This window comes from Lepeophtheirus salmonis, chromosome 2, assembly GCF_016086655.4.
Source record: "Lepeophtheirus salmonis chromosome 2, UVic_Lsal_1.4, whole genome shotgun sequence".
Lineage (NCBI taxonomy): Eukaryota > Metazoa > Arthropoda > Copepoda > Siphonostomatoida > Caligidae > Lepeophtheirus > Lepeophtheirus salmonis.
The window spans coordinates 29238828-29265855 of record NC_052132.2 but is presented as its reverse complement, the minus strand read 5'-3'; the positions used below and the strand labels follow the sequence as shown (position 1 = coordinate 29265855).

Sequence of the window (27028 nt, the reverse complement as noted above, 5' to 3'; positions counted from 1 at the left end):
TTTACTTTATCCAAATGACTCGTTAAGGCATTATTTGGTCAGAGTTAACTCGATCTCATGAAAAAATTATTTTTAGATCCGATTTTTTGCGAATGATTTGATGTACACGTGTTCGTGAAAGCATTTATTTTGTTTTGTCAGAATTAGCTAGCTTTGTTTGCCAACAGATTAAATAAGGATACAATAGATAAAACACATCAAACATAAATATTTATTAGTAGCTTTTTAGTGACAAGTCTTTTATTAGGCCCTGGAATCTGTTTGATTAATTGGGAGTTGTAATCATTTAAGAAAACTCATTCATTTTATTTTAGAGAGGGCTGGTGTTGTAACTTAATTTATTTATACTTTTAGAATTCTATCTTCCAATTTTTTTGACTGGCAGAGGTGACTATTTAAAAAAATAATTTGATTCATTTTCAATCTAATGTTTTCCTTTTTTAGTAGAAAGTATTTTTACTTGATAAAAAATCTTTTTGGATCACATTTTCTAGTTTCTATCGATCTTAGTATTTATGACTATTTTATAAGAAATATTTCATCTTTTAGTGAAAAGTCCTTTTACAGGAAATAGGTATATTTTACTTTTTCAAATGAGCTGCATATTTTATATTTTAGGTCTTAGTTTTAGTCTTTCTTAAGTTATTGTTTGACTTAAGAAAGACAAAAACTAATTTTTGACAAAACAAAATGAATAAAGACACGAGGGAGCTCAACCCACGCTGTCTTAATTTTAAGAAAGTCCAATAGTATTTTGTTGTAAGCTTTATATTTTTACAATAATTTTCTCAATTTATGTTGCTAGTGCATAATAAAGGAAAATCTAAGAAATCCCCGAGTCAATTTTAATTATTTTAGCCAATTTAAAATGATGCTTTATCCAATGTAACGCTTTGAAGCTATACATAGGTCGACATTTTGACACATTTATAAATGCTCGAATCGTCAGCAAAAAGAAAAAGATTTTGATTCAAGTTAATAACAAGTTAATTATATTTTTCTTTAGAAAGCAAAATAAATAATACGCACATGAAACCCTCGGGTTGTGTACTTATATACCACACAATTCAACACCATACGATCTATGGTGTGTCAAGACAGAAATAATCTTGAACAATATAACGAAGAATAGGAATGTACAATATATTTTTTTACATGACATATACAAGAGTAGGCAGAAGTATTCGGACAATATTTTCTAGTAAGTTTAAATAATATTAGAGGACATTTTAGGACAAAATTTATTAGATATGAAATTTAATTGTACAATTAGCTATTGAATAATTCAATATGATTACCCTGAGCACTGATCACCAACTGTAAACAGGACATAAAGGCTGAGCAGGCCTTTATTACATCTTTCTTGTTGAAGCAGGATATGTTCCTCTTCACAGTGAGTTTCAGAGTCCTAAAAAAACTATGGGGATGTTCGCTTACCTTCCTTCTCAGCTCTGACCACAATCAGAAATCACACAGGTTAAGGTATTGGGTGTTGGAAGGCCACACAAGAGCTTTGATAACGACGTAGAACTGGCTGTAGAGGTACTTCATGACAGTTTTGGCAACATGGCAAGTCGTTAAGTCTTGAGTAAACGTTTGATTCAAATGTTGGAATTCAACAATTTTGAACACTTTTTATTCAATATGTCTCCCTCCATTCTGAATGATGGCTTCAGTAGGGGACAAACAGAATCAAAGCTGGCCTTGATGAAGTATGAGGACAAGTAGTTCATCTCCTCCGTGATCACGGCCTTCAGGGCATCGACATTCGGGTGAGAAGTCTTGTTCGTCTTTCCCCCAAGATGATCAAAAAAGCAAAGTCCAGTGGATTCACGTCAGGTGAGAACAAAGGCAAGAAGTATGCTGGCCAGGAGGTAGTCATGTTATTCCTGCAGAAATGTTTACAATTACTTGGACGTGTGAGCCGGGGTCTGTCTTGGGTAAACACATAGTTGTCCCTGGGTAATGTGTTCTTCCGCCATGGCAAGACATGGTACCCGAGGACCTTGTAGTAGAAGTCGGTGCTGAATTTCTCGTTGGCTTCGAAGAAGATCTAAATCCCTTGGATTATAGTATCTGGTGGCAAGTAGAGTTCCAGGGCTGTAGAATCCAATCCTGAAATGTTGTGGCCTTAAAGGAATCCATCAATGAGCAGTGAGCTACCATGTCAAAAGCACCTGCAGCAAATTTACCCGACACGTAGAAGCTCATGGCTGCCTACTTTGGTCAATTATCCTTAGTATCATTATTATAAATTATATTAATCAAATATTATCGGATCTTAAATGTATACATCATTATTTAATTCTTTCATTTTAGTCTCAAAGCTTTTGCAGGGACCAGTACATACAGCCAAATATTTCATAGACATATTTTGGCCAATTAAAGGCTTTTTATTTGAACTTATGGGATAAGTTGAGATACCAAAGGTTGTTAATTTATAGTTTCGAACCTTTTAATAGATTTAATTTAACCACAATATGGACCCTGTCAAACCAAATCAACGAATTTTTTTAAAAGAGTACTTTGCTACTTTTAGTTCCAAATGCAGTGCCTTTAAAGGATCAATCAGAATTATTTGTTGATATAAATGGACAATCATCATTTTTCGAAGAATACAAATGTAATACATACTCCATTTTGTGAAAAATCATTTTAGCTTGCTTTGTATGTTGATGGGTCACATATGTAAAAAGATCAATTTATATTTTGGATCACAACATTAATTTTAGAATATTCTATCAGTAAGGCACTTAAAAAATGTATTCGTCGCTTGTACGAGGCTCATACACCTTTGACCATAATTTTGATTATCGCTATAAATCACTTAAAAATGTCCTATTGAGAGTTCATAGTCCAAATGTTCATTTATTGCTAATGTTAATACATAATATTGACGAAAACTCCTGGATGATTAAATATGAATGGACATACAATCAACAAATATAGAGTCCAAGCATTGTTGTTGTGCTTTAATGATAATTAACAGCAAAGGAATTCTTTGTAGTTGAATTACTGAGTATTAATTATGCATAAGCTGTATCGGTTTATTATGAATATGCATGCTAACATGGGGAATAAATACAAATACTAGGACAGTATTCCTTGTAGTACGTTCTACAATAAGGGCGTAGCTATGACAGTCGCGCGTGTGTGTGTGAGGGGACTCTTTTTTAAATGAACTTATATCCAAGGGGTTTTATATCATTGTCTCTTATAAATCAATTAAATACAAGCGTAAAATAATATCAATATATTAATTGAAGTTTCTAGTACTAGGTAATGTGAGGAGACAGCATGCAGTGGAGCAAGGCTCTAGAAAAAGAAAATGCTATACCTTAAAGAAGATAAAATCGAAGCAACCGATGATTTAACAATTCAACTGAGTTCAACATCATCAAATTTAAGTTCCAAGAAAAAGTAATTTCCTATTTCTCACCCCTTTTTTTAAACTAAGTATATCTTGTTCATCATTGATCACATCGGATCATACGATAACACAGTGTTAAGGTGTGAGTGTATACTACAAACGTTTTTTAACAGTAATGCGCTTGGCCAGTTCAGTCGTGATTTATGGTGCGTCGATTATGGAGTTCTCAAGGAAGAAATTTACCATATTTTTTAATACCTTTATACATTTGCAATGTATACAGGGTGGACACACGTTTTGTGACCATTTGAAGCTGGTCATGAAACAGAAGTGGTTCGTATTGTTGAATAAGAGACAACAAGACATCATCTAGACAACGCCAGGCCGCACAGATATTTAATGACGAGCCATTAGCTCCAGGAGTTCAGATGTCAAGTTTTTATACACCCACCCTACAGTCCGGATCTGGCACCAAGTGACTACTCCGTATTCCTGTCTATGGCCAACACGCTTGGGGTTACAAATTTGGCCTCAAAAGAGGGATGTGAATATTGGTTGTCCTGTTTTTTTTGCCAATAGGAACAAGGGCTTCAACGAACACGGCATGATTAAACTGGATTCTCGTTGGCAACAAGTTATCAAACAGAAGTATGCCCACTTCTATTTGGGAACAAGTTATCAAACAGAAGTGGGCATACTTGGCTTCAATTGGATGATTCTAACATTTCTTATAAACCATTGAAATAAAGCGAAATTAATGTTTCGAAAACCTATTATAACCTTTAAAAGATTAGGCAACTACTTATTTGTGTATTCCCATCATATGACTAAGTACTGACTCAAGTCTTGTTTATTGTAATCGTCAATTTGGATTAATCTTTTGAACTGTGTTTGGAAGACATTACAATAAACAAAAAGCTCTTCTTTTAATCCACTGAAAAGTGTTATATCATTATAGAACATTTCGTCTTACATAAAACTTCCAAGCCGAATAAATGATGTATAAAAACGATGTATTTTTTTTTATAGATCAGCATGATATGCAGTTCTTTCCTACAAGGAAAAGACTAAGCTTTATTGTCCAACAGGTAAAGCTTCGGAGACTGTATGTACTCTTATGGCTTATTATCTACAACAATGACTAGCTTTTGTCTATATAAGCAACTGTAAAAAATCTAATTCTAACCTTTTCATCCCAAGGACACTTCACAGAAATTGCTAAGGTATTTAATATGGAGGAATATTTTTTCGGAAGTACAAAAAATATCTTAGAGTTTATAGAGTCAAGTTTTTAATATTATACCAAAAACTTATGCAGAAGAAGTTAGTGATGATAAAATATCAATAAAAGTGAAGTCATATTTTAACAAATCTGCTCCAGCTCCTAAAGTTTCAAAAGTATGTTCAAGGTGTTGAATTTTATGTTTTGCACGATTAAAATAAGTTGAAATAAATTTTAAGTTAATTTGCAAAGCATAAATTAGGAAAACTATTTCTAAATGACAAGTTTTCAATTATTTCAAAAAAAAAAACGTGACTTTTTGACTGACGAGTTTGTTAGTAAGCAAAAAGTGTTAGAGCGAGTATAACTCGTAATTACTCGAGTTTTTTCTCTTAAAACTTGGAAATACTCAAGTTGCAACATTTAACTAGCAGCACATCACTAACAAGAAGTTATTTTCATATAATAATAAATTGTCCTAGGCACAGAAAAGGACCTCTACTCTAATGTACTGATTGATGTACATTATTTAGAGTCTTCCGTTTTCAGATTAATAATTTTCTTCTCTTGTACAAAGAACTTTTCGGCTTGTTACAATCAAGGAACTGACTTGTATGTGCTAATTTATTATTTCCATGTTTAATTAAATATTAGGCAAACTCTAGTTGAAGTTATAGGTGTTGAAAAAAAGAGTAGCATTAACATTGATGCATAAAAGATGTACCGCTACTATGTAAAAATAAAAGAAACCGAAAATGAACGAGTTAATTTCTTGGAATAATTTTTTTTTGTTTGATATAAAAATATGTAGTGACATATTGTGTCTATTTTTAGCAAGAACTCATTCGCTATTGTTTTAAATTGTTTAAAAAAACTTGTTAACAATGCGTGTTTTTTCGGTTGAATTGGTTACTAAATAGAAATATTTTCTTTTCTTCAACTTACTTCTTAAGAAAATAACTGTCCATATAAAACAAAAAACTCTCTAATGAGTCATTACGAAAGATTAGCAGAATAAAAAAATACTTGGTCCTAAATAGATATATATATATATATTGACCAACCGGGTAGCCTTTTTAAATGTTAACTTATTTTTAATATCAAATATTGCCAATAGTATAAAGATTGTTACTTCAGTTTAGAATTGTAAATATATGACCCTCCTGTACGTACAAAATATACACCGAAAATTAACATGGTAACCCTGACAATTTGAAGAATATTTAAGACAAAAGCTGCTATAAAAGTAAAGAAATAAACCCAAATACTACTTTGTAACTATAAAATAACTATGTATGTAGAAATAAATCCAATATTAGGGGAGTCCACAGTGGGATGGCTGGAGGGGTTGTAGCCTCCGCAAATTAAGAATTTTTTGCTTTTTACTAAAAAAATTTATAATTGAAATTAAAAAAAAAAAATTAATATTTGAAATTAAAAAAAAAAAAATTAATATTTGAAATTAAAAAAAATAAATTAATATTTGAAATTATATTTTCGATTTTTTTGGAAAAATTTGTAGATTTTTGAAATTTAATTTTTTGTAAATACCTGTAGTTTTAGAAAATTTTGTACGAAAATTTTATTTTTTGTTTATAGACTGTTGCAATGTTTTTTCCAAAAAAATAATTATTTAAGAATGTTTTCCGAAAAATCTAATGTTCGATTTTTTTTTCCAAAAAATTAAATTTTTTATGTAAAGTTTTGGATTTTTGATATTTTTTGTGAGTAATTCTGGATTTTAATATTTTGTCCAAAAATTGGATACTTGAAACTAAATTTTTGAATTTGTTTTCAAAAAAAAAAATCGATCCACGAATATGGAATTTAATATTTTGAACTAGAAATTGTTTCAAATTAAAAAAAAGTATTATCCTATTATGACTTCATACTCATACCCAATCACAATGGCAACTAACCGCAAAGTGGTAAAAAGCGTTTGGCCATGAACATTATTTTAATATCATTTTTCTTCTAAATATATTAAAAGACTTTTTCAACCAAATATTTCGCATTTGTTTAATTTTAAATGTATTATGTGACTGTTATAAAAACCACACTGTATATATATTTTAATATATAAGTTAACAAAATGAAAAGATCTTTAATACCACCTCATTTCAAGTTTTTATGGAGAGTAACAAAGATAATTATGAGAAAACTAATTATATTTTCAACTATTTTCCCTTTAAATTTCATTATTATTAACTAAATTACTTTATGAAGCTTTAGAAAGGACATTTTCTAACATTTTTTCATAGAATGTATATTCAACATGGGTAGTCTATCTACTTTTATGTAGGCTTTTCCAAATTTTCTACATATCTTGAATGAGTTAAATAATTTTCTATACCAAAAGAAAAATGATACCTTTTGATTTATTGTGATATTTAACACATAACTTCATTTTGAGCAATAAATAAATACATTCGGATTCGTTCATTGTCTAATACAGTCACTTCCAGCATGGACTCCACAGTGCATTGTTTGATGTGGTTCTAGTTTATTGAGGTAATCAAGAAAGGTTCTGTCGACTTTGAGCATACGCAGAGGTAAGAGATCCGTTTCTGGAAGATTTCTTGAGTATAACCCAAGATATTTAATAAAAAGATGTCTGGATCAATTAGGTCTAACACCCAACCCCCTTTTTTAAATAATGCGGGAGGATTTCTGTAAAATCCCTTCATAAACGGGAAACAAAAGTTGTTTCACTATAAATTAGCTACAGGGTCCGTATTTACAAATAATTAGACCTCGACCCCACTGGAGAAATATAGTTGCCCTTGGGTGGTCCGTAATGTAGAAGAAGGTTTAGTGCTGAGCGCTTTTGGAGTCATGATCTTGGAGTACGACGAGCTCATTGTGATGAATCCGGCAGTGGATGGCAATATGAAATTGGATTGCATAATGACAGATCTATGATAATTAAAAGCTTGAGAATCATTGTTCTAATAAAACCTTTGGTATATGATTAATTATAATTCATGTAAACGTGGATTTATTTTGAAATAGGTTAAACAAGTTTATCTAAATACTTATAATCTATATTAGAGCCTTGTTTATATACAGTGAAAATATAAATGAAGGTTAATCTAGAAAAAAAAAAAAACCTGTTTCTCATAATATGTGAGGCTGAAAAAATATGGAACCATAAAGTTAAAGATAAAAATATCTGCTTACGGTATGAAACCGCGGTCTTGTCAGAAAAATTGGTTTAAAATGGTTTTAAAAAAATCCCAGTACGTAAGACCAAACCAAAAAAATATAGATACTGGGCCGAGTCTCAAATTTGATTTGTATTATTATGCAGATTTTACCGGTTGCGTCATATTAAACTTAAATAATTCCTCACAGCTCAAACTTTGATGGAAATTTTGAAGAAAAGGGAGGTTTTGTTATATTTTAATAATAATTTGCAATTGTTTTTATTTATAAATATTGGGTGTATCTTCAAAGATGGCAAATTGACGCTAAAATAACTTTTATACTGGAAATGTTTGCGCGTCAGAAGGCCTAATCTGAGATTGCCAATGACCTCAGAATACTGTTTGAAACCTAAGGAACAATCTCCGGAAAGTCTTGGAAATGTTTGAAGCGAACAGTAAGAACAAAGGCCATGATAATGCGTGTCAAAAACTACCTTACTAAAAATCCAATACGGACGGTTAGCAGTATGATAAAGAAGGAGAACGTGAGCGAGTTTACGCTCCAATGGATCATTAAAGATTACTCGTAACGACGCCCACAAAGGAGAAGAGGTTCTTTTGAGTTTGTCCAAGAATAAGTGGACTTGCAGCTCTCCTGATCTTAATCTTTTGGATCATTCCACCTAGCCAAAGGTCGAGTGACCTCCCTGCAACAAGCCTCAGGATTTTGTGAGATCTTTGGTGTCCACCATCAAGGCCGCCTGGGTTGAATTTTTTAGAAGACTACATCCATAAGGTGTGTGGAGTCTTCAGGAAGAGGCTCAGGCAGGATATTGAATAAAAAAGGTCAATATAAGTTATAATTCACTGGTTTCTCAAATTGATTTGCTTCTCATTGTCTTCACAAACTGGTTTTTAATAAAGTTTAGAAAACAAATTGTAGTGCAAACTAAAAGATGACTCAAACTACTTAACTTTTGACTTTTTTATTACGATAAAAGGATGGTTTAGTCTTATGTAGGTACATTAGAACTACATATTATTATGTCTGTAGGTATAGTTCAAATATAAAATTCAATATTGTCTTTAAAAAAAGATTATATAAAATACAAAATCGAGGGACAAGAATAAAATATTTTTCTTTTTTGAAATTTGCTGACGTATTTACAAAAGCTCATATGTAATATGTTTTTTAGTCATATGTAAAGTAAATTGTATACAAGTGTATTACATTTATATATTGTATAATGTATGTTGCTAAAAGTTTATATATATATATTTTTTTAAAGAAAGTTTCTCCATACATATAAACATCCATATAATTACTTTCAATGAAGAAAATAAAGAACTCTTTAATCTTATCCCAATCAGTTACAATGCAACACAAGCGGAAAATCCTCTGCCCTATATTCAAGTATTATCTTATTGTTGTAAAAAATACTTTCCATGCTCCAATTCGTCTTATCGTCTATCCTGTTTACTTGATTATCAAGATCTTTGCCCATTCTATTGGCTATAAATGTTTTGTTAGTTTGCTCATATCCCAGCTTTTAGAGTAAGTGTTTTGTCTGTCATTATTTATCTTAAGACTGGTCTTATCGTTGCTTAGAACTGTCGGTTCTTGGGACCAGTCTTTAAATGCTGGTCCTTAGAATTTTTCATAGAAATGTTGATGGTATATTTAGTCAAGTTAGATATATGAAATGTGTATTATCGTGACCGTTAATTTCCTAACAGCCCTAAACAAAAACAACTAAGTGCTTTAAACATAAGCCGTATGAGGTCACTAAATATCCCTCTTCAAAGTTGGAATGAAATGTCCGGGGATGAATTTTAGAGGGAATTAATTTACTGGGGATAAAATAACCATGAATTAAAAGAAAGGGAATTAATTAACTAGGAATGAAATCACCTAGCACCGTGTATTATGATCATATATTGCAAAAAGTATTTCTATTGTCATTATGATACAACATAATATGAACATATTATTTTTTTAACTTAGTTATATAATTAATTTGATTATATCACAGAATAGTAATAATCAAATAAAAATTGGAAAAACCACCTCAATGAAGTCACGAGGAATATATTTTACCTTCTTTAAGGATCGATAAGTTAGACTACACTTGATGGGACCGGACTGGACTCCGGTCCTCAGTCCTAACTAAGGACTGAAATAACATTAATTAGAGTACGAACGCTATTTACTTGGTAATTTGTGAACTAGACCAAATTATTTTTGCAATCTGTATAAAGATCTGAGCCATGGTCACCAAAACTCTTTTTATAATTTTGAACTTATAACTAAAGATATGAAAAGGGGAAAATCATGGCAGAGAGATTGTCCGTATGAATATGGTAATTTGATAGAGACCCGCTATAAACTATAGGCAGTTTTCCTTGCTCGAAATCCCACTAAGTAGAGAAAAAGTAATATAAAATAACTTTCAAAGTAGAGATGAATAAGTGAGCTGAGTACTAATATATTTCTGATTACCAACCCCCTTAATTAAATATGCTAGCCGGGATGTCGACTCTTTTAACATCTCTTTTGAGTTTACAAATGAGTGAAAATCATTCTTAAATTATAATTTCCTCCCTTATTAATTGCTGGCGGTTATACCCGGTATTGTACCGAGTAATTAAGCGTCGGCAAAAAGACAAAATCTGCTTTAATAATATGGAAGGTATCTTCACTGTTACTCTTTGTTTTCGTGAGCTCACGCACACTTAGCAAACAAATACTTATATCAATTCATGTGTCATGTTTTCTTCTCAAGAGTTAAGGAAAAATAATTAGAGTTTGATACTTTTTTTTAATGATATGATGAGCTACAGAGCAATTAAGTCACTGCTTTACCTGTACACGCTTATTACTATACCTAATTAAATTTCACATTCAGTATTTTTTGTTTTATATAACAAAGACAGTTTTTCCTTTATAAAGGGTTTTCCAAGAAGAGGTGGTATTTTGATATTCAAAGAAAAATTGACGCTGGGCTGTTGGCGTAGACCATATCTTCCACATGACCCAAAGGAAGAAGTTACAAGGTGTTAACGCACAAGATTTCGGTGCCAATTGCGCTCGCCTTTTCGTTCTGGAAACTTTTCACGTCAAAGAGCAATGGTTTCGTTGACTGTATGGCACGTAGTACCATCTTGTTAAAAGTAAACGTTGTCCAGATCAATACCATCCAATTCCGCCCATAAAAATCAAATCTCGATAGCGCAATCCATTCACCGTAACTGTTGTTCCAGCCTCAGAGATCTTGTGATTTAACACCTTCTTCCTTTGGGGCCACGTAAAAGATAAGGTCAACGCCAACAGCCCAACGATGATTCTAGACCTCAAATAGATAATTCGTTAAGCTATTGAGGTCATACCTACAACAGCCACTTTGTGATTTGGTGATGGAAAATTTCATAAACAGGATATGGTCTTGTAAGCGTAGGTATAGTGGCCATTTGGCTGATATTGTTTTCCATTATTAATGACATATCTTTCTCTATATATTGAAGTAAACATCCGATCATTTATCTCAAAAAATGCCACTTTTCTTAGAATATCAAAATGACCCCTCTTATTGGAAAACCTTATAAACATTTAATGCTGCATTCAAAATCCCTGCGATATTTCACTGATACGACTACATTATTATTTCTTAGATAAAAATATATAAATGATATACATGAGAGAGCACTAAAACTTAAATTTAAACTTCAAATTTAGATTATTTAAGACTCTAAAATCCTCAAAAAATTAGTTCCTCCTGTTTTTATATTATTTGCAATAACAGTTATTAGAGAATTCATTTTCATATTACTATTTGTTATAATTAAATTTCCTTCATAATTTTATCTAGCAAGTAGATTCTGCTAGTTATTTGATAATATTTAAAATTATTTTAGGAAATTGTTGGCTAGGCAATTCAATAAAGAAATAGGGAGGAAAGATAATTAAATCACATAAAAAACTGCTGAGTAAAAAAAAACCTTATAAAAATATGCAAAATTATTTCATTCATAAGCAGATTCTCCAATATTATTTCTCCTTCCTTCACGTATGCCTCATCTTTTTTTTTAAATATATTAAAATTACAAATTAAATTTGTTAATCTCTCCCTTTCATCTAATTTTCAGATGGATTGAGTAATATCTATAGGGCCGTTCGCAGGGGGTAATATTTGAATAGTTAAGTTTCTTTTGTCTCCTAAAATGTTAGGGATTAATACCCCATAAATGTGGGTTTTTTGCTAAAAAATAAAGAAATATAGGACTTAAGCCATGTTAATCAAGGTTTAAAGGTGGCACATTACCTTTGAAGATTCTAAATTACATAGTTTTTACCTAAAAATGGTTAATAAAAGTCTAAATAAATTAAATTATTACGGGTAATGCGTTTCTTCAACACTTTCCTCCTAAAAGGATTATTTTGTATAAGAAAATGATAGACTGTCTACTTTTTTTTTGAAAATGTTTTTCAAATTGATAAAAGTGTATACTTTTATTTTATTTTTTCCATGAATAATAGTTTATTTCAACTCTTCTAAAAGGACAAACTTTTGAGTATAACAAAAAAAATTGCTAAAAAATACCCCTTCCCGAGATTATTATGTAGCGGATGACAGTTTTTCACTGAAAGTAGAATTTAGGCTAATTATACTAAAAAATGCATCTTTTTATTCATTTTTACTTTTAATTTTTATGACTATTATTAAATAATTTGTGCAGGTTAGATGAAATGTATTTGTGGGGCAGACTTGGCCCTAAATACGCCTGTTGAGAATTTCTGCTTAAAGCATTTGTCAATATGGTACAAATTTTATATTTCTTCATTATATACCGAAAGGAACATATTTAAACTATGTCTTCCCTAAATTAAAAAAGAAAAAAATAAATTTTAAAACCAGTCTACTTCACAATAACATTTTAATTCAAAATTGATAAATTAAATAAAATTTTTTTTTACCTTTCTCTTCAAATATATTAAATTGGTATTTTATTATACAATAATTATTGTGCAAAATGGGCTATTTTTTTTTTTTTACTTTTGTGTTTATATGTATATAGATTCGATTGTAAGACTGGAACTTTTTTTATCTCAAAAGAATGTAATTCTTTTAGCATATTGACGTCATTGTAAATTATTTTTCTTCTTTTTTGCGGTCAAGAGAAAGCTCTTCTCGATTGCAATTTTAAATGGATGAGGTTATGAGTTACTAGGCAGGATTGAATATTCACTATTTGGCCAAAAATGTATAATTTTAAAGGTTTGTAGAATGAGAGGCCTCTCATCCTATGAAATAATACCCATTAGGTTTCATACGAAGGTGAATAATGCAAAATATTAGTGTCTGTTCGTATTTGCGACTTAAAATACAGACTCTTCTAATATAAAATATATAGGAGACAAGATAGAATTACAGTCTATCACGATCTTACAGACTTCCAATCGTATCAACCAAATAATATTTACAAGTATGCAATGCTCCAATTTTTTTAGCCACATTTTTCATATTTTGTTCATTAATTAATTTGTTTTATGTACTTATATCTTTAAAACATATTTTCACAGAGAATATATATGTTTCTTGCCTTCAACATTGAAAATTTATGTACATTACTCAAAATTCCAATTAATTCCTCAAAATTCCTTTGAAAAGTTTCCATGTTTGATAAACCCTGTTTTGCAACCCCCTGATATGCAGTTTTGCCCAAAAAAGTAGCCATTTTCTGAAAAATACTTCATCAACATTTCAATTTATTAATGATTCAATTTGTACGATGGGGCTCCTTTCATTTAGTTATATCCATTATATTATTTTTTGCAATAGTTTGCATGAATGATTTGTTTTATCTTAACAATAAACAATTGAATCATGGTGTCAATAAACGAATGGGCTCCTGAACACAATTTTTTTTATAAAATGAACTGATTCAAACCTAATTCCTACATTGCGATGTTATATGTCAATGATAAATGAGGGTATAATTAAGGTAATGCATCTATGTGCAGCTTTCTGTCTGTCATTTTTTTAACATAAACATAATAAAGAACCCATTTTTTCTGTGTGTATATATATTTACATTGGATCCTACTAATTTGTATTTCTCATGTGACAAAAACCAACATTTTGTTGTCGTTTATTTTGCAAATTAAAATGCATGCATTCCTTACATATAAAACTATGTTGAATCAACATTAAATTTATAATGAAGTTTTCTACACTCTTTTAAAGAAACAAAACCAAACTGGGGGAAAACATATGTTTTGACTTTTTTAGATTATACAAATCTTGGAAATGAGTGAGGTTAAACATATGCACATATTCTATGCAAATTTATGTATGAATATTATAGTTGTACTGCAGAGATGCATGTAATTCTAAAAATGATAGGTTAATTAATAGGAAATTCTTTTCAGGTAAATATGCATAGAGGGTATTTATGTAAGGAACTTTGTTGAGGTGGATCGTTACCCCAACAAAAAATGGATAACTTAGTAACGTTGTTTTCACTTAGTAATTGTTACAAATACATTATATGTATTTTATGCATTACTGAACAAATTTACAAAGTTTTTGATCATTATTTTAAACATCTTTAATTTATCCTCTAAAAAGTCACTGTAAAGAGATTAAGTAAAAAGGAGACCAAGACGATTGAAATAATGAGGAAAGAAAAAACCCTGTATTTCAATTATATTCACTTATTCAAACACCCTCTATGGAATAATGACTAGTCATGTGGCTTTTCTAAAGCGTGATGTGACTAAAAATATAACTTTTCTCTTCAAAATCCCATCTTAAATGTTTCTCGTCTCTTTTCTTTTGATTTTCTGTAAGTAGTTGGAGAAAAGAATATTAAACTTTGTAGACATTAGAAGATGCATTATTTCTAAATTAGCATAAATAAAAGGTATAACTCTAGTCCAAATAGTACACCTGCTACTCTCCTTCAATGTATCTATTAATTGAGGTAATAATTTCATTTTGATAAAATTAAAATAACCTATTCATTTTTTACGATTTTCTAAAGCATTTAATATTTTAATGTGCAAAGGAATCAAACTTATGAATCAGTAATTATCATCTGAAAAGTACATAAGTACATCTTAATAAATGGATGATCCCATGGATTTCCAAACATTGCATGATACTTTTCACAATTGACCAATAAGTATAAGTATATGACTGTATAAGTTTCAACGTCTACGTAAGATATAGGTAAATATGCTATGTAGATTTAAAAAAAGTCACAAATGTACATCATGATGATTCATTCATAATATATTGATTTTTTAGAAAGGCAGAAATACTGACGTATTTATTTTTGGTAAGGAGCCTTTCTTAAGAGGATTTAATGTCTTATTTAAACTAAAACTCGAACAATATGACAAATTGATTATTAAGGACCTAATTAGCGATTTTTTCACCTTAATCCTAAGCTTGGATATCCGAGTAAAAATGACCAAATGAAAGCCAAAGCATAGGCCTATTGACAATTGTATAATTTTTCTCATTCTATATGGTGGGAAAAAATTATCATACTGCAAGTTTAAATCAAGAAATATTTATATCAAATCCTCAGAATTTAAAATATACTTTAAAAAGTACTTTAGAATATTTTTTCCATTTATTTTATTTTCGTGATTGAGTGCAACTTATAATATCAATGGTGTAGAGCAGGGGTCACCAAACTTTACTGCGGGCCTAATGGCTGAAAGAATGACGAGTACGGGCTGCATAATCATTTTGTTTTGTTACATGTAAATGTGGCATATTCATTAATTTGAGCAAACTTTCTCGTGAAGAAATTTCTTTGAATTTCTAAACCACATTTTATTGTCTCATATTTCTAAGTGCGGAACTTTCCGGAAAATTTTAAATATTTTGATTGATGGTTTGTTTCATAGTGACTCTGAAGATTATACTCTTTCAAAAGTGCAACACTTTTGCTACACATTACGTAATTGGATTTCTTGTCCTTTGTTTCCTCAAAAATATATGACTCCCCACACTTTATTTAAAACACGACACTCTGTGTCCACTTTTTTTTTCAGTAGCCATAATGAGAGGTGAAGAAAACTGGATCTAAAAAGGGAAAAGATGCCTAATTGTGGGATACCCAAATGATGATGGAAAAATGAATATTGTTCCTACTTGTGCTACATGTACAAGACTGAATATATATTCCTTGAAATGATTGGAATAGGACCAAAGTACACTATAGTTATTCACAAGATAATATGCATAAAATATACTACAGCAATAGTCAATTGTAGGGACATAGCAATCAGGATCTTCATGTATTTTAAACATAATAATATTCAAATTTATATTTTATCACAAAGTTTCGTATTCCATACGTTTTATAAAACAAATTCAAGTACTATCGGCGGGCCGTATAAACTAACAACGAGAGCCTGATATGGTCCACGGGTCGCAGTTTGTTGACCCCCTGGTGTATAGTATTATTATCTATAAATCTCAAGGCGTCAGATTGGCTCATTGCTCTTACTTTTAGGGGAGAAAATGAATTTAAAGTGAATGTGATGATAGCAATGACTCACGATAATTTATGCATGCTGATAAAAAAGAACTCCTCTTCCCGTAGGTCTGAACAAAACAATTGTGACATATACATATGGACTCATTTGTCTTTTAAACTATATAACATTTCATATTTTTATTGTATAAAGGGACTTCTCCTTATCTTTTAAAAACATTTCAATCTTTCATGCGTTTTTTAATAACTGGACAAAAAATCCATTCTGTATTAATTTAATTTTTATAAATTGAAACAATTAGCCAAACTGCATTTGGCCCATTGTATATATAAAAAACCCCAATAGATTAAGTTCAATGGAAAAATTGAATTGACTTTAAAGTCCAAATCAACCCTCGAGCCTTTGATTGTGTGATCCAGCCCATTCCAAAGTACCCACCTCAGATTAATTCTCGTAGCAAAGTATTTTGATCATTTACTAATATGTATATAATTTAAATCCTATAATTTTAGGCGTGAGATTTTTTTAATTGGGAGTCGTATTTCATTAATGGCTGGAGTGTTTTTCTGGGGCATTAACAAGAGTTAAATGTGATGTTACACTTTATGTCAAGGGATTATATTGATTAATTGTTAAAGTCAAAAAGATTAATTACGTGCAGATATTGGACAAAATCACAATATGTGCATGTCATAAGTAACTCTCAAGGCGTAGCCAACAAGTCCTGTGTCAGTCATAAATATGATTTTCTAGGACTAGTTGAGAGAATCTAGTAGAAGCTTACGATAAAAACGTATGGGTTGTACAGTTTCTCCTCCACATTATATACCCCAAGTCCGAATCAAGTGAAAATTTAGTTTAATCTAAGCCAAAAAAACAACAAAAAAAACGACTCGAGTCAAAGGCACTTTGAATCAAGTGCCCATGTTTGATTAAGAGTTAAAGAAATTTCAGAAATGGTTTCATGGGGTACGTTTGGTATTTTTCAATGGTTAAGTAATTTAAAAAAAATTAATCACATTATTTTTTTAAAATACGTTTTTATTGGTTTTATATTATATTTAAAAAAAAATGAATCTTGTTTTTTAAAAGAGATACATTTTCTGTAATATTTGACAATTTTGACTGATTACATATCTTCATCTAAAATTGCTTACTTGCTCATTAGTCTAAATATGCACAAACGTCGAACACTATTTTATATTTTTCCTCTTACTAATCTTTTTGCATTTGAAACAGTTCTTGATGGATTGCTTTTAAAATATTTTTAAATATAGTTATTAGAATTTATGTATATTTAAATTTGCATATTTCAACATTTTAACTTTGCATATGTACATATAAATTAGAAGGCTTTTACTTTTAGTGAAATGTAGGAAAACGTAGTTAGTGATAGAGTATGTCAAGAAATCGATGTCTTCTTTTTTTAATTTGGCCCTTCTCTAAAAAGAAGAAAAGGGAAGAAATATAAACAGAAGCATTTGGACTTAGAGACTCTTAAAAATCTGTATCGATCCACATTTAAGGTAAGGAAGCAACTTTTTTGTATTTTTTTTTCTTCATTGAAATTTAAACATGACTATTAAAATAATATGATGTCACAGAATGGTAAAGGATCACTCCTTAAGCATCCGAAGCAGGGCTGCAGGCCAAATTGAGCCTGGCAAAAAGTTGCTTGGGACTTTGAAGTTTCGATTTGAACCATTCGAAGGGTGTGGAACCGTCATTTTTCCAGAGAGAGCCTCGAGAACAAGAGTGGACGAGGAAGGAAGAAAAAACTATCGATATTTTCAAAAATAACCATCTAGGAAAATCTATGGCCCTTTCTCCAAAATAAGATGAATAAATTAGCGCCTGCAACTAATGAAGAAACTCTCTTCCGAAATGTAAAATTTGCCTTGTCACAAGTTTCAGATGAGACTTACGAAAATTTAATTGCTTGTATCCCCGAATGCATTTTAAAAACATATATAACTTAAGACGGGATATATTATGAAATAAAACTATGCCACAATGCTAAATTTACTTTTTTTTTGTGTCTATTAGAAAAAGAGGACATTAATTTCTTGACATACTGTAGTTTGTTAGTATGAAATGCTTGTCTACGAGAGAAAACAGTATGAATGTTAGCATAAATTGATAGTATGTTGTTCATCAAGTATTGAGTAGGATTTGAGGGCATAGAATGAGAGTTTAATCTCAACGTATACCCCCAAAAATACTCTATAAAAGGAACACGCATACTTTGTTTTTGACTTAGTAAGAGTTATTTTAAGGAATTAAAATAATATTATTCGTCAAAAAAATTAACATGGTTTATCTTAAAATTTGAAGAATGTTTTGCTGTTATGCTTCATTAAGTTAGTTGCAAGGTGCTCTGAGATGAAGGAAATAAAATCAAACCCCATTCCTTATCTAATAATGATAGTTTAAGCAGAAATTGCAGCGATATCAATCCTGTAATTTTACTCCAAGTCCAACAAGGAATTGGAGGTGAAAACTCCACAACAAATCCTCAGCGTTATTGTTCATTTTTCATGCACAAATGATTAATTTATATTTTACCTTAAACATATTCAGGTAGCAACTAAAAAAAAGCCAGTCCTTTTCCAGTATAATATTATTTTGATTAAGGGTCATTTTCATATCTTACTATTAGTGGAATTGTTAATTAAATCTTCCCTTAATTCTTGGGAAATGAAGGTAAGAGAAGGGTTAATTAACACAAACTTCTTTTTTTATTGTATATTACTCATTTTGCAGAAGTGTCACTGGAATTTGAGATTATTTTTTTTGTTAGAAATTTAAAAGAATTATTTTAAAATTAATTTATAATTAATAAACTAATTTAATAAAATAATGAGGATAAAATATATATTAATTTTTATTAATATACAAATTTTAGTACCAATTTTATACCGTAGTAACTTGATAAATTAATTTTAGTTTAAACGATTTTTAAGTCAACTCAGCCAAAAAAATTGGATGATCGATAAATAATAATAGAAAACAATTTTGTCTATCGAATGCTAAATAATTAGCATTTATTCAAAGATATATATTATTCTAATTTTTGTCCTCTTATAATTTCAAAGCATTTAACTTTTTAAGTTCAGCATTTGCTCTCTACTCACAAGAAATTATATAAATAAATATTCCTCATTCTTTTCTTTGCTTATGTAATATATATGTCTCAAGTTGGCTCGACGAGACTTTATAAAAGTATTTAATCAGGCAAGTGTTTTCATAACAAAATCTCCATAACACTCAGATCCAGTACATTATTTATGTAAATATATTTAAATGTGTGTCAGATTATATTTCAACTATGTTTTTTTTGAAGTTGAGTCTAAGTTATATACATAACATAACTAAATGGTACATTGTCATGACGTCATTTCATCATTTTTCTATCGCAGAGTTCACCTTGATAATTCATTTAGAGCTTTGATTGGTAAACTACTTTGATAGTTGAATGGATTTCAGCCATTTTGATAAATAAACAAAAAGAAAAGCAATTTTTCCCCATATGTTTATGTCTGCATTGTTGAGGAAACATAAAAACACCATCGTACATAGCAGAGTATTAATTAAATTTATGACCCCCCCATGAAACATTTATTGGAGGTTATTTATGGCCTTTTATTATTTGTGGGTTTTGATGATTCTATGTACATGTACATATATAAAGTACAGAGCTACTTATTTTTCGTAGACACATTTGCCATAAACTTATTCTCTTTTTGCTTGACACTCAACGAATAAGACAAAATATATCATATCTACCTACATAGTTAGTGAGTTCATGAAATGGCTCATTCACAATTAGTAATACATTTTTCAATATTGCTAGAGTTGTATAAAATATGACTTAAATGCGTACGATATTTTTTTAAAGTTTGTAATTTGAAGAGTGTTATTTTATTTTTATTTCTTGAAGAGAGAACATTTAAGTATTTAGTTATGACTTGTGACTGTGCTCATGAAAGACAGAAGTAACTCAAATGATTCGTTGGGGGAGCTAGGCGTGTAAGTCCTCCTTGTATGACTCAGAGTAAAATTGAGGATCGACATCGAAGTAATTCCAGCCTATGTCTTTAATAGATTCGGAGTGGGATTTGTGTCTATAGCCTTCCACTTAAACCTACTAATTGTAGTTCATTACTAAGCTGCTGATCTCTAAAATATTATTCAAACTGTCAGTGCTACCATATCCTTTCTCAGTTTCTTTTACTTTTACATAGCGGTAGGCCATATTTTATACAATTCTAAATATTACTCTACTAAATCGGAATCAATATGAAGAGTATTTTGATGATAAATTATTATGATTTATTAATGTTTATGTAGAAAATTTAGTATTATGTAGGGGAGGCCGAGAACAGTTGAAACATTTTTGCGTTTGGTTTAAATACCTGGAGCTAGTTTGACAGTTTATGACAATACACCAAAATATATTTTCTATTGATTGTATCTATTGTAAAAATTACAATGAGGCAGTATTTTTCTATAATTTGCGTTTGAGTATGACCTGTCAGACGTGGGATAGTTGTAAAACTTTTGGTTCTTGATTCAATTACCAATACGAGGTACGGGGTGCGAATTTTAAATATTCGCCCGACGGAAACTCTCAAAACTCAAAGACGGCATTAAATATTAGCCTTGTGAATGTAAAAATAAAAGGACAAGGAAATAAGCTCTTCGTTAGTTTTAATCAAGCTACCGTGGGAGCAATATACGAGAATATGTACCCCATTGAATTCAATGAACAGGAAAAGAGGTGTACCGTCAGCATGGCATTGGTACACACCAGTGGGGAAGAGGCTAGAGAAGGAGAAGGATCCTAGAACCATCATTCAGAGGGCCCTAAGGTATTGGAAGACAGAACAAAGTCCAGGGATCCCCAGTTCATTGCCATGTTGGAGAAGATGATCACCAGACTTGAATCCCCTGGACTATTTCTTCTGGGGCGTGTTGGAAGCAAGGGCCAACCCACATTCACACACTACAAAGGACTTCCTGATCACCTTCATCAATGAGCAGGAGGCCCACATGGAAAATACCTGGTGATGAGGGCCTGCAGCAGTCTCAAAAGCAGGGTGGAGCAAGTCATTGAGGCAGGTAAATGGATTCCTAACATGGAAATCTAATCATTTGTTTTTAATTTCAATAAAATCAGTTAAATATTGCTGACGTTATACTGATTTCTTTTACAAAAAGGGTATCACCAATATTTTAAGTCCACACCCTGTATGACACAGAAACGCCAAAATTTATTGATCGTTTGACACAATAGTTTGCATTATATTATACAATTGTACTGTAAATTTGTGTGAATGTAGTTTTTTAACTTTCAATAAAAAAGACATAGTTGAATTGTTTCCAGTCTGCCCATCCTATCTAATATATACCTTACTTTTTTGCATTAAAATAATCAAATAATCATTATGAACCTAGTTCATATGTAGTTAATTATAAAAAAATAAGATCATTTATAGAAATCCGAACATAAACTTTCTTATTAGTATCTTCCGCATTAGTAATAATATACTTTGCTCCTCTTACACATAAATGTAGCTACAGTAACATATATTACAACATGAGTGATGAGGGTTTTATCATATTTTTATAATCTTGAATCCTCCTGCTAAATAACTATATATGTGACAAAGTAAGTATTTTACATATAGTTTTATCGTTAAAAAAACTGATCCGTAAGATTCTAAAACAAAGAAATCTTCTCTTTTTGGAAAGTAATCTTCGACTCGGTTGTCCTTTCTATTTATGTTTAATATGCATAGATGGCGTCGTTGTAGTCTTAGTAAATACATATTATTCCTTCATTTGATACAAAAATAATTGTATTAACGAGATTTTACCATGGGTTTATAATGCGGCGTTTCCTCACTGACAAAGAAATTTACTCGGTATTCTGTTGTCAAATGTTGATTTTCTGCTTCTTTTCTCTAGTATCAGTGTTCTGAAAGTTGATTGATTGAACAATTAATTGAATAATAATTACATTGGTGAGAAGAAACGGCTAACTATCAATTTGACCAATACCTGACTTTGGCCTTTTTTGATTGTTTTTTTTTTCCTTTCAAGGAAAGGTTTCAAGGTAACGATGTATTCACTCATCGTTATGGGTTTTATTGATTGTTTATGAATCATTTAATTCCGTTAATTTTAATGAAATTTTTAAGATAAAATAGAAAATAACTCTATTAATTGCAAATTATATTGTGTACATATATCATCAGTCATAATCAAAGGATGGTTAATTAAACCTTTCCATTTGAAGTAGGCGGTTTAAATCCAATAAAATTTAAAAAAAAAAAATTTGTAAAATCTTTACAAAATACTTTTTTTATTTTTAAATCGAAGTTGATGCCCAATATATAGAGTTGTATAAATATGAGCTATCGATATGCTAAAAATATACACCAAAAAGTGATATGGCAAGTGATTTGGGATACGAGCAAGTATACTGACACTGATGTCGCTAACTAATTATACATCGAGTCAAACAAGGGCTAACCCTTTATGAAATCCTCAGGGCAACTCTCGGCTATCCATTAATAAACACACTTTTGGCAGCACTTTATACATAGATGTTCTCTTCAATAATTAAAGAATAATGATACCAGTTTTAGTGAATATATATAATCTGCTCAGGTTGCAACTAAGATACTTAGTGACAACCTATAAATCATCATATGTTCTACATGATGAAGGTAGACATGACGTAAGAAAAATGAAGTTAATTTATCTTCCTTCATGTGTTGAGTCTCCGGGATATATGCTCTACTTCTCTTATATTTGTAGGATGACGTCACAAAATTGGGCGTGCTCTCTGTTTTTGATGTAAACGGTGTCTCAGATATACCTTATCTCTTGGTACATAGCTGAAAATAACTATTTGAGCCCCTGCCGATTTTGTTAGTTTGTCCACTAACAAATAAAAGAACGATCTATAGTTTTAATTGTAGACTTATTCAACGGTGAGAGACAGAATAATAATAATAAAAAAATATATGACAGTATAAAGGGATTTGTATTTGATTGTGGGCATATTTGATTCCCTAGCATAAGATGACTCAACACTTGTCAAAGAAACTATTATTAACTTTCTTATAGAATATTTAATAAATAAGCAACGTATGGTTGTGTGACAAACGATTCATAAATTAAATATAGTTAACTCGATTATTTGGGATAGCTTATGAATATTTTGAAGGGCAAAAAGGTTAACCACCATTTAGACATGTTTTATATTCAATATATTTGATTAGTATTTATTGCAGATTAAGTCATCTAATCTATTTATTTATCATTAATTTCGAAACCTATTATAATGCTTATTTAGTGAACATTCCATCAGAAAATTAAAAGTTAAAATTACATTATCAATCAAAATCGAGTTTTTTTTTGGACATGTTGTAATTATTATTATAAAAGTAATAAAAATCACTAAAAACTATAGAAAGAAAAACAAATAATTTAATGGCCGTAGAACTAAGAAAAAGAACATTCTAATTTATTTCCTTTCTATTGTTATGAGACTTGTAATGTAGGGCACATCTGTTTCAGGGTTGCTTTCAACTAATTTCTTGTGTTTTTTTTACTGTTTTTTTTTGTTTGGAGAGTAAAGAAATAACAATTAGTTTAACTATTAATTAATTAGTAAATAACTATATAAATTATTTACTAATATATTATATTTATATATCAGAAGTATATAGTTCTAAAAATATCGAGAGAGAAAAAAAAGAGTGAAATATCGAATCTCGAAACCTCACAAATAAACTATTATTGACTCAAATTACTTTTCAGAAGAACTCATTTTACTGTACTGCGACCAAAGCTGCAGATTCGGAGTCGACACATTTTTTGGTAGAGTCGGAGTCGTAAAATTTGAACCAACTCCGATTCTGGCTATAATTTATAAAAATAAGACTTTTATTATACATGTGTTCGTTCACGTCTAAAACTGAACACTCTGAAATTTTTAAAAATACTTAAATAATTCTTTAATTTTTAAACTGGTCGACGAATTAATTTATTTAACATGAAAAATGTTCTCCACTACCAACTCCAGCCTCGACCGGAACTTGCTGCATGACTTGGCGATGAAGCTCTGGTCGAGGTTGGCTCAGCCATTCTTGAGGGCAGACTTCAGTTGGTCCTTGTACTTGCATTGGACTTCCGGTAGTATCCCCTTTAAACGTTCAAACACTGCGAAGTCAAGGGGCGAACAATCAGGCGAGTGAGGCGGCCAAGAATTCCGACCAAAGAAGACTGGAGTCTCGATCTGAAGGAACTCTTGGGTAAAGTTGCTAGTGTGACAGCTGACACCATCCTGCTGCCACCACCACCTGTCCCCGTAAGTAGCCCTGGCCTAAGGGAACACTTTGTCCTTCAAGTATTGGCAGTACGTCTCGGATTTAAGCCTTTTGGGGTCCTCCAAGAAGATGAAATCACATTTCTTACCGTCGGACGCAACAACTGGAGGTTGGCGAAGTGCGTTCCTTACCCACATGCACCACGTCATCATCCCTGGCACCCGAGAGACTCCGCCAAATAAAATCTGGTGTCGTGATTTCAGTGGGATTTTTTCCCCGCACGGAAAGTTCCAAAATTGTTACTTTACGTCTCTCCATATTATCCACTTTTGCTTCACTGTTGCTACTTAGATTTTGCTGGAGTTTTTCTTTATTACTAGTCAAGACTCTTGCCTCGAAGTATAAACCGGGTTCAACTCAATAACATCACGAATATGTGCATGGCGTAAAACTTAAAGGAGTGTTCAGTTGTAGACGCGCACATCTGTATTCTAATCCTTACATTGAGTGTTCATAAAGTTTTTTTTTCTTAATGGTTATAAATTATAGGTATTAAGAACTATTAATTTATTAAACTTGGAAGTTGAATCTAATTTATAGTTTAATTTCACAAAATTCAAACGTGTTCTATAGTTTATATATCACAATTCCCGAGTATTTTTAAAATCTAAATTATTATGTTGTGTAAAGCATAGACACTAGCCATGCCAGTTCATTACTTAGCCTAGTAAATAGTCAATGTCATCAGTGAAAAGTGTAACATTGACGGGAGAGGTTGTTTGTATTCTTTTTCTTTAGTTACGAGTGCATAAACTATTTCCAGAAACTTATACCTGAATTACAAAGATATTATTTACAGTGGAGCCCAAAAGTATTCGTACCATTTCAATATTTTCCATGTCTATATCGGAAATCTTTCACAATTGTTTTTAACTTTCTTTTTAGTAATCTTTATACTAAAAATTACTACTTATAAAATAAAAAAATATGAACTTATTATATAAAACATTTTTTTATATATAGAAAACAATTTTTGCTTGTTTCAAAAGAATTAAAAGAATTCATACACCACCAAGAAGGTAAAATAACGAACACATTTTCGTGTATTTTTTATCGTAGTGAAGCCTGAAAATATTAAAAGACTTCCATTATAGTACAGTGGGGACATCAACTAGGTTGTAGTCATTTGCCATAATCAAGGTGACAGCTAAAAACTCATTGCCCTCATGTTTACCATCCCAAAATCCTCTGTCCAAAGCATCACAACCAAGTTAAAAAGAACTGGCCATGTCAAAAATCTTCCTCGACGCAGTAGGAAGACCAAGCTGAGCTCAACGCAAGTGAGATGCGTAGTCCAAGAGGTTGCCAAGAATACAACAATAAGTCTCAAATCCATCCAGCAGGGTTTGAAAGCAACAGGTACTTTGGTTAAATGATCAAATGTGTAAAGAGTTTTGCGCAAGAATGGGCTCTGGACTGTATGCCAAGAAAGACTCCACTTCTCAGGAATAGGAACATAAAGAACAGGCTAAAGTATGCCAATGACCACAAAGATGATGAACTCAACTACTGGGACACTGTGATATGGTCAGAGGAGACAAAAGTGGAAAAGTTTGACCACAATCAGCATCGGCAGATTAGGCAACAGAAGGCCCAAGCCATCAACTCCAAAAAACCCTATTCCAACAGTTATTTGGCTTGTTTTGCAGCCAATGGAACTGGAGAACTTCATAAGATTGATGACACCATGAAAAAGGAAGACTATATCGAGATTTTTGAAATGCATTTGCATCAATCAGCAAAGATGCTTAAGCTTGGAAACATTAGTGGTTCCAGGAAAACAATAACCTTAAGTACACATCTAAAATAGTTCAAGAATGACTCAATAGGCATAAGGTTAGAGTCAAATCCTGACCAGCTAAATATTTTGACCTTAATCCTATTAGAATGTATGGACTACAATGAAAAAAAACAGTGTGGAGAAGACATCCAAGAAATGTCGATGACTTTTAGAGATTCTATCCAAAAGAGTGGCCCAAAATCGATTCCAGTGTTTGCCCTAATTTATTAAGGACTTATTCCATGCGTATTCAATATTTGAAGAAAGCCAGAGACCATGTCACAAAGTATTAAGTCCCTTTGGGTATGAATTCTTATAAAACACCAATAAATAATATTTTGTTGATTTACTCCGAAAAATGTTTAAATTATTATTATTTTTTTAGTTGAGAGTATTATTGATTGACTAGGGACATTCTAAATGAGTTTGTAGAACCTCTAATTATGTTTTCTTGGTATTTTTGTGAGGGTACGTATAGTTTTGGGCTCAACCATGGATTTTGATCCATTTCGTTTGTTATACATGATATTCCAAATATTTTCTCTATACCTAGGACAATTATTTACGCTTTATTTCAATGCTTTATAAGAATTGTT

The 27028-nt window shown here is 31.0% G+C and overlaps 1 protein-coding gene across 2 annotated transcripts in view; it reads right to left on the bottom strand.

Annotated features, from left to right (window-relative positions):
- Positions 1-27028, bottom strand: part of LOC121113711 (probable sodium/potassium/calcium exchanger CG1090) — a 57782-nt gene that overhangs the window by 22578 nt on the left and 8176 nt on the right. The window contains exon 1 of one of the 2 annotated variants that reach the window (XM_040707561.2): positions 12711-12827. The exons of the other annotated variant lie outside the window; for it this stretch is intronic. The gene's annotated coding sequence lies outside the window, so the exon portion shown is untranslated. Of the gene's footprint in view, positions 1-12710; positions 12828-27028 lie in introns of those variants that run through there. 2 annotated transcript variants of the gene reach the window in all.